Source organism: Labeo rohita, chromosome 12 (genome assembly GCF_022985175.1).
Source record: "Labeo rohita strain BAU-BD-2019 chromosome 12, IGBB_LRoh.1.0, whole genome shotgun sequence".
NCBI classification, from domain to species: Eukaryota; Metazoa; Chordata; class Actinopteri; order Cypriniformes; family Cyprinidae; genus Labeo; species Labeo rohita.
The window spans coordinates 29,827,966-29,844,142 of record NC_066880.1 but is presented as its reverse complement, the minus strand read 5'-3'; the positions used below and the strand labels follow the sequence as shown (position 1 = coordinate 29,844,142).

The window sequence follows — 16,177 nt, the reverse complement described above, 5'->3', positions numbered from 1 at the left end:
GCCTTTCACATCTTATATGTGATGTTATATGTATTAATTATAGCAGTCTATAATACCTGTAGAAAGTTTTTCATTCATAGCTTTCCTGTTCATCTCAGTGGCAGTTGCTTGGCTGGTGCAAAACCCCCCAGATGTTTGAGATACAAATTTGCCATCTTCGCTCACTTTTTGAGCCAATCACTTGAACGTCACGTGACCAGTCACTATGGAGCTGCAGGAAAAAAAAAAAAAAAAAATGCAACACTGATTAGCTGATGACACTGATTGACACAAGAACGTACAAATTCCAAACCATTCACTAGCACTGCTGCGCTGTGACATCAAAGTAAGCATACAGAGAGAATTATACAGTAAAAACATTTTCACTTTAAGAGTTTTGCAACGATCTTAGGAAACTGGTAAAAGAACTACGACACTGTATACTGTGTAGAAAAACTTCTTATTGGCACCAAAGGGGTGTAGTTACAACATCAACCTCTAGGGTAAACATACGGCCAAACACATGCATATGCATGTGAGTCCGTGGTACCCCCAAGTATCCCCTCCCTCAAGACGCCTAATGATGTAATTCTCATTTGTCATAATGATTGACAGGTAAGAGGGAGTTTGGGATGAGTGACAATCTCTCATTTAGCCCGGTTGAGTTTCGCCCCACGTGTACAAACCCCCCTCCCAACCCTTCTAACAGGACATCGCCCATCTGGGTAGGGGGGTGAATGCCAGTCCCAATTCATCCATCAGTCAGTGAAAGGGGTGTCTGATGGAGAGTTAGGGGGTCCTTTCAGTCCAGTGAGAGAGGGTGAGAAAAAGGTCATCTGCTTCTGACTTACAAAATGAGACATGATCCAAAAGCCTGACATGTGGCTGACAGAAGACCGGGGAAGGATGAATACAACGCAGAGCATGAAATATCTTCCTAAATATTTTGAAACGAATGTAAAGGGATATTCTGTTGCGTCTGGTTGACCGACAAACCGTTACTTTGAGGAAAGTGTTTCTGATATTTGAAGAAATAATGCAATCCAGAACTTTCTATGCCCCCTGTGTTCTGCACAGAATTGTCATGCATACAATTCCCATTGTACAGAAAAGATGAAGCATGTTCCCAAATTGACTTTTACAGATCCCGTGTTTGCATGGACTAGTCATCCATTTTCATTACAGATGGACTAACTGGTAGGAAGATGATGGACATAGTGAGGACCTGGCAAACAGACTGCTGTGAGACCCAGCAAGACTCTTTCTTTCACTCATGCACATATGCACATGCATCTGTTCCACATTAACACATTAAATGCCTCAAAGGTGTTTGAAAACACTGTGGTGATCAATTTCATCTTGAAATAATCTGTGGTTTCGACTGTGCCAAATTTAAATTTATAGTGTGTATGCAACACAGAGATTTAATTCAGAAAAGATACCATGCTGATGACATGATAGAAAGCATCTACAGGTTGGAACGCCTCATGAATCAGATGCATCTCGAATGTAAACTCATACAGTGTGTGAATGTCCTTACAGATTGTTTCACACATCACAGTTTGACAGGTAGTGTTCCCCGAAGAGCCTGCGACACCATTTGTCAAACGTCAGCTTCTAGCATGAGTTATGAAGGCCACCTAAAGCTATGTGACATTCGGTGCTTGTGGCCCTTTATGGTTGCTATGGCGAGGAGGACGAACAATGCAACCGGACGACAGCGATCTGTCATAGGGGTTAACATAAAGGACCAGAAAGAGGACCTGAAGATTTCACACCCATCATCAGTTATAAGAAAGATCAAGTGCCATGAGTGGTCATTAATCAAAATCACATTTCCGTCAATCCGTCCATTCCACGTCCATCAAACTCACTGTCTCCAAAACTTCTCATCCCTCATGTGTTGCACTGTCCACAAATAGTGATTGAATTTGACAGAATGTTAGGCACAATGCTGTATCACCTCCCACTGATCTCACATTCATCATTGTCAGCTTTGCTAAATGTACGCGCTTGTCAATGATGTGATAGTGGAACTCCTACACGCTAAGAAAAAAAACATTTGGACGAAATGAGTGACAATTTCACATGTCAAAAGACATTACAAGACAGACCTCAGATAATTTTCCTGTGTGTGTTTGCGAAATGGTGTTCCCGTGATGAATGAGGAGCTGCCTTGGGAGTTGATCCATCAGGGCCCCAGACAGTCCAGACAGGCCCACATGCTGAGGCCCACATTCTCACTGACCACCCTCAGAGAGGCAGGCCACAGTATTGACAGGAAATGACCTCAGCAGCAACCCTCTCAATTATGGTCATATCCATTATAATTGGCTTTTATAGCATGGCATCATCATTCCAGACATAACAACAGATGCACTTTAGCCAGATTAGCTACCGTCGTTGAAACAGATGGTGTAAGATGTGTACAGAACTATTAAAGTCGATGCATACTGTACATAAACCTAACATATTAAAATCATTCTTTAAGAGCATGCATGCTTTCAGAATATGTTACAAAAAGTTCTGAAAATGCACTGCTGGGTTAAAGCATCAGAGATGCTCCAATGCCCTTTTTTTCTCTCACAAATAAACTATTCAAACAATCAGTGAGATGATCAGAAAACAATTGGAAAACCATTAGAGAGAAAATGAGGTCAATACCCTACTGTTTTTTCTCTGTCTTAATGATGATGGCAATATGATTATGGTATGTGGGTTTTTTATAGCTTAATAGTGAGGCCGGATGACAGTATACCCCATTCAGTCAAGCATGAGCACTCCCATCTGCTAGTATGTGATTACTGCTTTACGCTGTGCCCTGACACTTCCACATTATCTCATTTTCAAAACAGCCCTGCAAATCTCTCACACACCCGTGATTGTTGCAGATTACGTGCCTTGTTTGAATACTGTACTGTAACTTTAGGAGAGGAAATCTGGGGCTGGAGTTCTTCCTCGACTCTGGCATCCCGTTGTCTCTTCATATTGCTGTTCTCCTGTCACTTTCTTCATAACCTCTTGAGCAGTGCCTTTGTTCATAAGTGGGCCTCCTTCAGCACTCCTGCAGGGGATTACCGCGGGGAACTACCGGGAGCGAACACTGATCGCTTCCTCCACTCTCCCAGAATTCCATTCCCATCTAATTGAGTCGGGTTCAGAAACCATCACAGGCCGCGCAGGATATGTGTACCCCCAACTCCATCACTTCTTCAAAAATGCCCCTGTGCGGGAGACGTCATGCCAGCCAACAGCTAACTGATCACTTCCATATGCTCTTGTTGTCAGGTTGGACCCAGACGTGCCCCTTTCCTCCTGACTTACGCACATGGATACTTCCACACACACGTACGCACTCCTTATCCCCCTTTCACCACACACCAGTGGAAATAAGAGGACTCTGGGAGCTCCCCGTGCACTTCGTATTCTCCTACTGCAGATGAAGGCTATTTAGGAGAGCCCCAACAGTTAAGGGCTGCCTCGTGGCTGAGGTCATTATCGTGGATGTTTTGTTTCCATTATTGAGATTATCAGGTATGTACAGTGGATATTAACCAAAAGAAACTTTAGCTGCCACCTCAGCCCCAAGTCTTAATCCAGGACGGTCTCCTAGGCTGTGCTTTCCCACGACAAAACACCAATATTCCCTGTGCAAACAAACGGAGAGGCCTTCCCCCGCTTCTGCTCAAGCTCCCCTTGACGGCAAATAATCACCACCATACACCTCACCCTTAATCAAAACACCCATACAGACTGACAATGGTAGGTCCTTGCTTGCTTTGAGGACACCCCACTACTCTCCAGGCTTTGAGAAAAAGGTTAGCGGTGGGGGGAGCAGGACTGAGGATTATCAAAGGAGACTGAGAGAATTCCACGTGTTGGTTTTAGAGAGGGACTGGCGACTCATCTGTATTAAGAAACCAGGCCGCACCCTCTGGATGTTTCCAGCATTTTCTGCATTCAGATGAAACAGAGATGGAGGGCATGGAAACAAAGACACGTACCCACCAGTTCCAGGCCAACAAATCCACCTGTAATTATGAAGATTTGATGAAGAAACCTGCCACCCAATAGTTCATTCTTTTCTCAAGCATATCTGCAAAGCAGCACCTCTTTTGGCCTCTTGATTTTGCTCTTACGCAGCAGACATAAATTTCAAGGTTTATCACTGTCAGATTATGATTACGAGGAAATCTTGGGAAGCAGCCACCACCTCAGCCTTTCATCTAACCATCTGACCATGTCGTGCTCGAGTTACTCCAATGGTTAAGTCACATTCTGATCGAGTGAAGCTGGGAAAAGACCCTTTTATTTTGAGCTCTTGCGTCAGCAGTCGCAAAGTATCCTGGCATGATTTGTGAAGCTTCGCCTGGCAACAAGCAAAGACGTTGCTGGCTCACAGACGGCACAGATTAAGTTTAGAGTCTAAAATTATGCTGGAGCACACCCAACGCTACCTTATCAAACCAAAAAGTCTGAAACTAAGTATACAAACTGTGTAAAGTCGTAAAGTCAACTGTGCTCCAATAAAAATGACTGACCTGGATTATGCCCTAACGATGAATCATCTCAGTTTGAAGGAACCTCGTATCATGTTGAGATTTCGTACTATGGAGATCTTTCAAATTGGCTCAGAGTATCAGAGGTGAAAGCCAGTCACTTGTTACGGTCCTTAATACCAGACCTTCACCACAGTTCAGTGGTCTGGCAATCGCCTCCATATTGGGGAATCAACTCATCTGGACTTACTCTGCATACAGTGATACAACATCTTTGAATCCAGTGGGGGATAAGGTTTCACAGAGCTCATTTGCAAGAGGGGTTCCACTGCCAAGAGAGAAAGTAGTTCGGATGCTGAAGCCAACAATGATTTTAATAGGAAACATCCGCATATGCCAGCCGTTCACCAACATTACACTAATTGCCCTGTTTTGAAATCATTGTCTTGAGCAATACTGCGATTAGGAAGGTAGAGGAAGAGAGTGCGGGAGCTCGTGCAGAATCGCAAATGCGAATTCTTAGTAGGGGAGGGCTGCTGTGTTTCCGAAGCATGCGGGATGATGTGGGAGAGAAATAAACTGACTGGAGGGGTGCTGAAAGCAGCAGAGGGGAAAAAAGTTAGGGAAAGCTGACGGAGACCTCATAGATAAACAAAGGCCAAACTCGCGCTTGGGCCGGTTAGTGTACCTTTGTGGCTTTGGATGCTCTGTGCGACCCAGTCTGCACTCCCTAGCTAGGTTCCAAGTCCCCTAAATCAGTCGGCGGTTTGGGATCTCACATCATTACCATTTTGAACAGCCTATAAAAGAATCTGAAATGGACGTCTTGAGAATAATAAAGAGCAAAGGGAAACAAATGCCATCAAGGAAAAAAGCTGTGAAAGAGTCCAACATATAAAAGCCCTTTTACATGAAGATGTGAAAAAGATGTGAGGACTAGGTTGGATGGAGACTTGTGAGATTAAGTAGTCCACCAAAGACAAGGTTAAGACCCCAAAAACCATCTCAGATGATGTCATTCTCCAGTGTCCTCTCACCCTGCGAAGTTTCAAGGTCCAGAAATGGCGCTTTGACATTCTGGATGTGGGGATCTGTTAGCCATGACTCCAAGCAGAGTCCTCACTTCTCCCCAGGTGTGTGGCAGAAGAACTGAGGGTTCTGGGCCCGTCATATGGTTCTTATCCTTCTATTTGCCATTAGCGTTGGACTGCAGCCCTGACACTTACTCTCTGATCTGCAGTTGATCCGACTCCAAAGGCCGTAGGGGCTTAAGAGCAGAATATGGGCTCTGCCTGGTAATGAGTTTGATAGCGTGGGGGGTCCACTATAACAGTTCCTCCTTACCTGCAAGCCCCTCATAATAAAGGTGCAAATGAGGAAACGTTGCAGATCACCACGCACATATCCATGTCATATGGAAGAATGCACTCCTTTTCTTCGGTACTATCACCTGATCTTCTCTGAAACCACTTCTGCTCAGACCTACTGTAGGGTTCTCAGAAAACCATTTAGAACTACTGAGAATCTCTGATTCAAAAGAACATTTTGTTCACAAAACTGGACATGGGTAAAATGAATAGCTGCAAGTGCACAAAGAGGGCTGAGCAACACTGGGTTGAAAAGAAAGAAAATGTGAATTACTTCAGATTGTGGTACACCAGCAGATGTCTGAATATCAGCATGGTAGAGAGTTCTTGGAGTGTTCAGGGTTAAGGGGCAGTCCCCCAAGGCCTGGGGCTGATAAAGCCATCTGACAGCGTCTTGGATAAGGGGAGTCTGCTTCACATTTCCACCATGTCAGAACCCATACTATCTTTGCTTTGGCTTGTTTGCAACTCATTGGCTCAATCATATCTCTATTGTTGTAATGACATTTAATGGCATGTTACTACATCTGCGCTAATGCTATGACTAGTCATACTGGTGTCATCAATTCTTCTGCTGAGACCACCATTCACTTGAAGCCAGTAAAACAGCATGAATACGATACACTTGAGGTTTAACATCTAAAATACAGATAATTACACTAAGGTCTGAACACCCTGCATGCCTTTCAGGGTGATTCATCATTCACTTACATCTCTTTGGAGACAATTATTTTTTGGCTCCCTTCTTGTGCTGAATGTTACTTTTAAAGGCACTTAACAATAGTGAGTGTATTGACAAACTGACCAATAGCAACAGTGTGTTTTGTTATTTTCCCAACCCCTCTGTGTTTCAGGCTCTTCAGTATGTAATTGCTAAAATAGTGTAGACTGCCCCTCGCTGCTGTTGTGCGTCAGACTGCCTCTGCAACCTCAATGGTTTTGGACGCTGTTGGCTCAGCCCATATGGAGCCACTTCACACAAGGGTTGGCCTAAGCCAGATCTATGCTCAGAAGACACAGCACCACCCCAGCCACAGACAGTAACTGAGTTGGCGTCCTAGTAATGGTCTGCTGGCTACCGCCACACCGCTGCCAAGAAGTCATTGTAAAGCACTACGACTCAGAAAATACGACAGGCCATGTTTTGGGTCCTTTATTAATCATTTCCAAACTCCTGGGAGATTTCCTGTTGCGGTGCTAGCAATCCCGTGTGAAAAAGTAGTGTGCTTAATTGTATTAAAAGCGCACTTTTTGTGCACTTCAAATCTTAAAAGTATACTTTTTAAAAGTGCACTTGCAGATTATATAATATAATTTAAATTAAAGGCCACTAAGTGTACTTAAAAAGAGTGCATTTTAATGACAATAGATCTTAACATACTTAAATGCACTTTTTAAAAATGCACTTTATGATAATGTCTAATTAAGTACATAATTATAATTTTATTGCGTTTTAAATAAGTACACTTATTTTAATATATTTATCAATATACTAAAGCACATGTAAAATAATTGATTTTAATTTCAACTTAAGTGTGTTCTCCAAAATTACATTTGTTAATGTATTTTAAATGTATTTAGTCTATAATATATACTATGTGCATTAATGCACTTGAAAGTTTTATTATATTTATTCTAAACTTCAATACACTTTTTTACTATACAGTGTACTCTGAGTATTGTATTTGTATGTAATAGTACTGTACTTCACATCTGTGTACAGAATACTTTCAATATCATTATGTTATTTTAAGTCATTTAAACACACATTGAATTGCATTAATTGCAAGCAAAAGTTTAACAAATCTAAACACAGTGAATTTGCATTCAGATATATTTGATTCTAATTAGACTAGGTTACACTGCACTGTAAAAAATAACTGACATTTAGTTAGGTGAATGAGTCACGAATGAGTCTGTGGTCTTTGGTCTAACTACACAATGAAGTAGAACAACTTGAACTTGAAGAAATGAAAAGCTTTAAATAACTACGTCAGTTTGAAAAATGCGCTGTGTGCACCATATTTGTGTAATCGCAATGCATGAGGAAACAAACAAGAAGAGAACAAAAGAGCGCCACATTTGGATGATTACAGAATCAAGTATATCTTGATATGAGCTTTCTTTATTCTTAATTTAGTTTTGCCATTCGTGTGGCTTTTTACTGTAATGCGACAGTTCTTGCTATATGGACTCGGTAAGTGAATTAATTATTAATTGTGTCCTATAATTTATCTATGACTCATCAACGAAGACAACGATGAAAAATATTCGTTAACATTTTTTCTGTGATGAAGCCAAGATGTTGATGAGCTAAATCTAAGATCTGATGATAAAAAGTATGACGAAACTTATGCCACCTCTTCGTGAACAAGACGAGACGGGACGAGAATGTTATTTGAGGACTACTGGACATTGAAAATACATCCTGTACTGTCCTCTTTCAAAATGTGTGTCTCTGTCATTAGATTGCAATCGGATAAGGGGCGTTTGCATGTCTAGTCTCAACATGGCAGCCGTAATGGAAAGATATGCTAACAAAACGTGAACTTGCAATCTGAAACAATGGCCTCAGCACCTGAAGGGTTAGGGACAGAATCACCAGATGTCCCGTTTTCCCTGGTAGTCACAATTTGTTGTCGAGTAACTTTAAGTTAGCAGTGGCGGATTAAGACTCTTTGGTACCCCTGGGCAATGGGAAATGTGAAGGAACATCTTCCAGCTTTCTACTATGATGTTGCCCTGATGATTGAGGTAATTCACCTTTTAGGCGATTCAGATGTGGTCACAAGTTTACATGCACCTTGCAGAATAAACTGCTTCATCAGAGCAGAAATTGCAATTTTTTTTTTTATTATCCTACTCCTCTACCCCTATTTACTGCTTAAATTATTAACATTAACATTACTTTGGACTGTAACAGTCTATTGCTTTCACTCAACTGAACCATTTTCATATGACTGGATATGTTTTATAACAATTGTCCTTCTGTTTTTGTTTTGTTTTGTTTTGTTTTTCTTCTTTCTTTCCTCAAGGATTTTATTTTCGGACTTTGCTGCCTCTTTGGAGCATTTCTGTTCACACATACTGTGGAGAGAGAGATGGTGTTCTGACATTCATGACATTTGAAGTTTACTTTAGCTTCTGGGACATTCACAGACAGCACTTCCCAGCAAGTTCATCTGAAGTTCTTTATTATTATTATTAATTTATTTATTTATATCAAACTTGCATTCAAGATTTTAGAAGAAAACTTTCAGTCCTGTTTAATGTTGGTGCTAGTAAAGGTTTGAGAACTTATGGCCTGGTTTCACAGACAGGGTTTAGACTAAGCCAGGATTAGGCCATAGTTTAATAAGGACATTTAAGTAATGTTCATTAACATGCCTTAGAAAAAAACATTACTGAGGTTCATCTTGAAACAAAACAAAGGCACTGATATTTGTAAGGTTCAGTTTCTTTCAGTTGAAACAGTTTAGAATTACATTTTAGTCTGGGACTAAGCTTAAGCCTTGTCTGTAAAACCGGGTGTACAATACAGTTTGGTCATTTTTTTTACAATAAGGTCTCATTTATTGTACATGGACTGATCATTTTCTAGATTTTTTTTTGTTTTAAGTCAAGCGTCACCTCTTCTGTGACTTCCGGGTCCAAACGCTATATCAGATGACATGGGAAAACAACAAACGGTACTAATTATAAACTCACAATGAGATATAATACTACCAAAAAATTATAACCCTACCCTTTAACTCCATACTGAAATCCCAGATAGCCATACAATGAAAATATAAATATAAATAAATAAATGTATAATTAGTGTGTTTGGGACGCTGTGAGCACGGAGACTATAGTGTACACCGTAAATTTAAAAACGTTTAGCTTAAAGGTTTAATATGATAAACTGTGCTCATAAACAGCTGCTAAGATAGTATTCTCAAGTGAGTGTAACTACTGAAATTATTAAGATTTTTCTTTTATATACAATTTTAAATGCACTGCATTTCAACTTCATTGTCAGAGATATATGACACTGAAGTACACTGAAATGACCTTGAAATATATTTTAGTTTACATTAATTGCTTATTCAGACGTACATATTTACCATATTTCAAAGTACATATAAATATACTAAAGTCCCAATTAAGTGGTTCAAAAATATCACTCAAAAGCTACAACTAATTGCATTTAATGTAATTTTAAACTGTAATATATTTGAAATCAATTACAAATAATATGCATTTAGGTGGTGGGAAACATTACATTTAATTCACACTAAGGTGTATTGTTAACTGACATCAAAGTATATTTTAGTTAACGTTAATTGCTTGTCAGTACATTAGTAGTACACTTTAACCACATTTTAAAAACACTAGAAGCAATTACGAAAGTACATTTAAAGATGTACTAAAAAAAGTCCCACTTAAGTGGTTTAAAAAAAAAATTAAAAAATCACTCAAAAGTTCAACTTAGTGCATTTAATATAACTTTAAAATGTGATGCATTTTAAATTAATAACAAATACAATGTACTTAAGCGGCGATTGTCGAACAGTTTAGACAGTGTTTCAGTACTACCACGCCCCTTGTCCAAGCAGTTAGCACAAGCTAGATTAATAGTGAATCTTACGTTGTAAATATGGATATTTTTCTTACAAAAACGCACCGATTCACTACAGGAGACCCCCAGGAGCCATGTGAGGCACTTTTCATTATGGATGGATGCACTTTATTAGACTTTATTAGACTCTGATTGCATTCACCTGAAAGAAGGAAGTCATATACACCTAGGATGCATGGAGGGTGAGTAAATAATACGCTGTGTTGAGTCCTATCATCAGCCTGCGAGATCACCGATAGGTGATATTACCATGCTAATTTATTTAATTATATCACATACTTAGTTTCATTGCCCGAAACCAGCTCCAGCATAAGGCTAAAAGCAGCCTAGCATTATCAAAAAACATTGTCACTGATCAGCCTAGCCTATTCTAGTGCAAGTTTATGCATTTTAAAAAACACTCACGTTATAAGTGAAGCTGTATGATGAATAAATCTCTTACCACACACTGCACACTTCCGCGCCGCGTTACGGCTCCGACGTGGCAACCAGAGTAGACCGCGGCTTTGGCATGTGTTTCGACCCCCTGTACTGCACACGTCTGTGGCGCGTTACTGCTCTGAAGCAGCCACTCAATGCTTGTGTTTATACCCGCCATGCTGCGGCTCGTTGAAGCGGTTCTCTGCGCTGCATCGCTAAAGTTTAAACCTCGTCCCTACCCACCCCCTAACAATTCGAATTTCCATAGGTGGGATTTAATTTAATAATATTCTAATGGACCACACTGTGACGTCATTGCATGCCAAAAAACAAACGCTGTAGTCCAAAGGAGCCGTACATTGTAGTTCTTGGAAAGAGATTTTTTAAAAACGAAATATCTCCCTTTGGAGTGGACTTTGAGGTTTGTAACTTTGTAGATCTTTTTAATGCCCAAAGATACACAACACACACTGACTAAAGTTCAAAAAGTGAAAAAGCATAATAGCACCCCTTTAAAGTATATTAATTCTGCAATAAGTACACTTCATAAAAGTATGCTTAAGTGCACTTCTTTTTCACAAGAGATTGGAGTAACAGAGCAGATGGGACAGGCGTTGTGAAACATTAACTATTCCAGTTTCTCAGTTCAGTCAAATTTGTGAATGTACAAAGTCACATCTTAAAATAGAACATGATATCATGCAAGTCTGAGGCACTCCCTTAATGTGTCATTTATTTCTGATGTTGTCTGCCTTAAGAGGAAGTGACTTTGTGAAAATTATTAACAGGCATTTTTGCGTGAACACCTGAATTTGCAACAAATTTGTATGCACATGCTGATAAGCCTAGTATTCCAACAGCATTGCATAAAGACGCATACTTCCTGTTCACCTGAGCTTCTCTTATGTGCAGCACCCCTCCCACCTTCTCCCATCTCAGAACATCAAATCATTTCTTAAAGGTACAGTTCACCTCAAAATGAAAAATCTGTCATCAGTGAAGATATCTAAACGACACTGGACCCCACTGACTTTGATTGTATGGACCAGTCGTTTTTTGGGTGAACTATCCCTTTAAGTCCCTCCATTATGAATAATCAATATTTGTCAATAACTTTTTCCATCCCCCATGTTTACAGCTCTAGCATGTAGCAAAGCGGTGAACGGCGAGGCTCTTGGCTGAATCCAGTGTCTTGGCCACTGTCTCTGTTTTTATAGGCTGATTAAGTCATGCCTTTGTTTCCAGGGTCACCGAGACATTTCCCATAATCCCAACACGAGGCTGAGCTAACCAGCTAACGAGGTAACGACGGAAACACTCTGACGCTCGCGCTTAGTATGCGTCCAGACCGAGCAAAGGTTCGTTGTGCAAGAATCAAGCAAATCCGGCTCTCTTGGGGTGTGTTCTCGCCACCTCGGTCTCTGCAGTGTGCTTAAGGAAGCATGTGTGTCCGCTCGAGTGGAGAACGTCGTAAAACATGGCTAAAGTGGTGTAAGAACAGTGGAAAGCATCGGTGTCCCTTACCAATAGCTAAACACCAAAGTAAAGCGACCCAAAGTGCTCCACCCCAAAAATGGGTTCCATATTTTTGCAAAACATCTAATTTCATGGGTGGGTGGGTGGGAAGGGGGTGTGTGCGCTCGCATGTGTGCGAGAGCGCGCGCATGCCAGTTTAGATGCATTAGCTGTCATATTTTCCTCTCTTGAAGAAAACAACTCTATTTGTGCGACGAGGCGAGAGCAAAGTGTACCTTTTCTTCAGGAGCCTGCTTGGTGTGACGCTCCACAAACCACATGGTTGTCATCACTTCCTGGCACTTCACCTAGAGCGCTTCCAAGCCCACTTTCCCAACACGCCTTGTCCAATGCCCGCCGCTGCCCTTGATTGAACGCAAAAACCATTATGGCCAGGCTTTGGCAGAAAGACTTCAGAATAGGGAGTCTTGGGAAATGGCAAATCAAATCAGCCTGGCAGCTACCACTCTGCCACTTCCCATACAGTAAGCATGCGCCCCTTCACCCAACACATACCCAGTCAAAACAGTGAGCTCAGTGCTTGGCGTAGGTGCCCGTGGGTACGGGACTCCCTTAGAACTGTCAGGTTTGTCCACTGGGCTCAAGCAGCAGAACTGAAACCCAGAGTATGGCCAGGGCCCGGCCCACTCTTTCCATTGCCACCACTCAACACAGAGGATGTTAAAAACAAGTTGATCGCTGGAGAAAACAAACTGCACAGAGACGCATTGTTCACAGGCCCGTTCTGTCATGAAGGAAAGGTCTGGGAAATAGGAGCTGTCTCCATTGAGGTTCCACTGCAAGCACGCATGATGCAAGCGGGCCAGATTCCGCAGCATTGATAACATCATTGATTAAGAGCACTATAGGAGAACCTGAGGCAAAACAAGCGGTCATTATACTAACTAGGCAGCTTTTCTATTTGCTCGAGCTGATGATGCACTTTCTGCAACAAAACACTTCATTTAATCACATCTGTTGTATAAACCCAGTTTAACAAAGTACAGGTACCTCAAATTTAGGTCAACTCAGTGTTTACAAAAGATGACAAAATATATATATTTTTTAATTAAATTTTTTAAGAGGTGTTGTTGCTAAGTGTGTACCTATATACAAAATACCTAAAGAACATGTGGGCTCAAAATTGGGTTCAAAATAGTTTTTTGCAAGGTTCTAGTAACTGCTTATTTAAACCATATTTCATTTGCACTTTTGATTTATGCTGCTCTATGGCTTTGATTTTTTCTTCTCGATTCATTCTGTATACATGTCATATGCTCAACTCTTAAATCTTATAGCCAACCTACGATGTAATACACTAATTAGAGTTGAACAATCTCTAAATTTGCAGGCCAAAGACAAATTACTAGTTTGCTGATGACAAGTGATCTCTTTACATGAATGCTACATTAGTACTGCCTCTTAAAAAAATATGTCAAAAGTTATAGTACATGCAATTTTTTATAACTGGGATTGGGAATCAACACTTCAATGCATTTTCTAAATGCGGTAGTATATCAGAGTGATAGATAGACTAAGAAATGGCAGCAAGTTACACACCCAAACATTCATATGCAACCGCATTATTCATATAATATACACTACATATAACGTAAGGCGAATTTGTGGTGAGCTGTATCACATGTAACTCAGACGCTGGTGGCTTCATTCGCCATAATAAGCTTCTCTTATAATTTTTTATTTTTTTTCCCTCTGTTACTCTATTATTACCCAATGATGCCAATTATTCCCCTCCCAAAAATGACAACCAATGTAACCACTACTGCGTAAATCCCTAGCAAATTCTTTATACCACTCCTTTGATTCGGTTTGATCTCCAGTTTTGACATTTTACAAAACCATTGGTTTGCATATGGATTTTCACAGAGGTCTTGTGGAAATTCCCCTTTCTGTCTGTCAGACTGGGTGTACAAATGATTGAGCGGTATGACGGCCAATGGGAAATTCAAATGTAGACGTATGTATGTGTGGGTGGATGGCAGTGCAGATGGATAAATTTTTAATGTTCTCCTTTTTCCATGCAATATCACCATTGTGGGTACAAAACGCAGTGGGATACTGTATCTCACTTTCTCACACTTCAGTTGTCAAACCTGTCTATAATGAAAACAAAACAGGTGACATCACAGGGCTGCAAGGTTCATTTATCTCTTTACAGACAGGTTTATGGGCTTTATGCAAAATCACTGTCCTCGTAAACACCGATACATCTGCAGCTTACTTAAGCAGTTTAAAAGAAAATCTGCAGCTAAAATGCATTTATATTTATACTTATATTATTTATATATTCAGCACCGGAAATAAATACATTTACTTATTTAATAAACTTTAGATATTAAAAATGCAATCAAATGTTACCTGACTTATCAAAAAGCATGAAATCCAGCATACAGTATGTCAGTAAGATAAAGCATACAGTGGTTTGCATCATATGTACATGTGAAAGAGTAGGGGATTATATGATGTGGTTGTGATGTGACATTATAGGTCCTGGGCTGTTTTTCACTCTCAGTCCGTCTCTTTTGCCAAACCACACTTACCGAGATCAGGCAGCACAGAATGAGTAAGTGAGATGTGACGCAACAGCCAAAGACGTCAGTCTGCAAGAGTACACAGACGACAACTAAACAAAATCACAAAACACATCAGACAGGCAGATAAACTCAAAAATGATTGCTGTGGATTGTAGACGTCCTGTACTGAGGTCACGGGTTCGATTCCCATGTCTGGATAAAAGCGTCAGCCATTGTTATGTTCAAACCTGATTTGAAAATAAATCAATGAATTTACTTATTGTATATTAAATGGTTACATTTTCCATAATAATGTAATATCTTTGATTTATCTTCATTTGAGTGCAATGGATTTGCATGTAGTGCAACATTCCTAATTAATCAAACATCAATAAGCACTAAAGTTCAACAGTGGGGCTTATTAAATAGCCGATAAAAGCAACAAGCAGAGACTTTAACATGCATTTTCAGTGACTGGATCACAAATAGCATCAGATTTGACCACCAAGTTGAAATGCTGATGTGTTTCATTATCTATATACACTACATACACGTGTCAGCAAATCATATGCTACAAATATTGCTACTATAACGGACCACGTCGTAAATTTCCCAGCGTCACCCGATTTACTGAACACGAACGTTCCGTGGATTATCCGACTGGAATACACCCGGAATCTCTCGTTTCTCTCCCCAAATCCTCACTGGCGTCTCTCTCCTAGTCTGTATTCGCAGGGGAGCTTTAAAACCTCTTTTTCTCCCTTTCAATTCTAATCTGCATTAGCATCCTTCGCTGTGGGAAACGCGGTCGACCAGATACCTTATTTTTATCTGTCAAAATGATGGAAAACATTCAGAACAGTTTTAAAATTTGATAAATGACGGAAATGTTAGGTTAGAGCAACCTCTGAAGTAATAGGTACGTGCTGTTTTCCATTTTGCATGTTCGCATGTCAGTGCCAGATGTAAAGAGGGCCGTTGAGACAAGTTTGAGTTTGGAGTTTTTGACTACCAACAGAATTAACTGGGGCTTTTATTGTTGTACTTGCACACACGGTATTGCCAAGAGGTTCTTTCTGCGCTGCTGTCAATAAACAAAGTCAATCGTAACTGATTATGAACTTAAGCACTCCACTTCTTCATGCTGTCTTTTTCCCCTCTCTCTGCTGCTTTTTCTCTTGGACGAAGACGAGGGACAGAAGGCAGATGGAAAAGTGCCCCCTTTTAAAGTGTATTCTCAAA

The 16,177-nt window shown here is 40.4% G+C and overlaps 1 long non-coding RNA gene across 1 annotated transcript in view; it reads right to left on the bottom strand.

Moving 5' to 3' along the window:
• LOC127173969 (uncharacterized) overlaps window positions 1-16,177 on the bottom strand; it is a 46,207-nt gene that overhangs the window by 13,820 nt on the left and 16,210 nt on the right. Inside the window, exon 3 of the long non-coding RNA XR_007828823.1 lies at window positions 57-211. This is a non-coding gene — a long non-coding RNA (uncharacterized LOC127173969). The remainder of the gene's footprint in view (window positions 1-56; window positions 212-16,177) is intronic.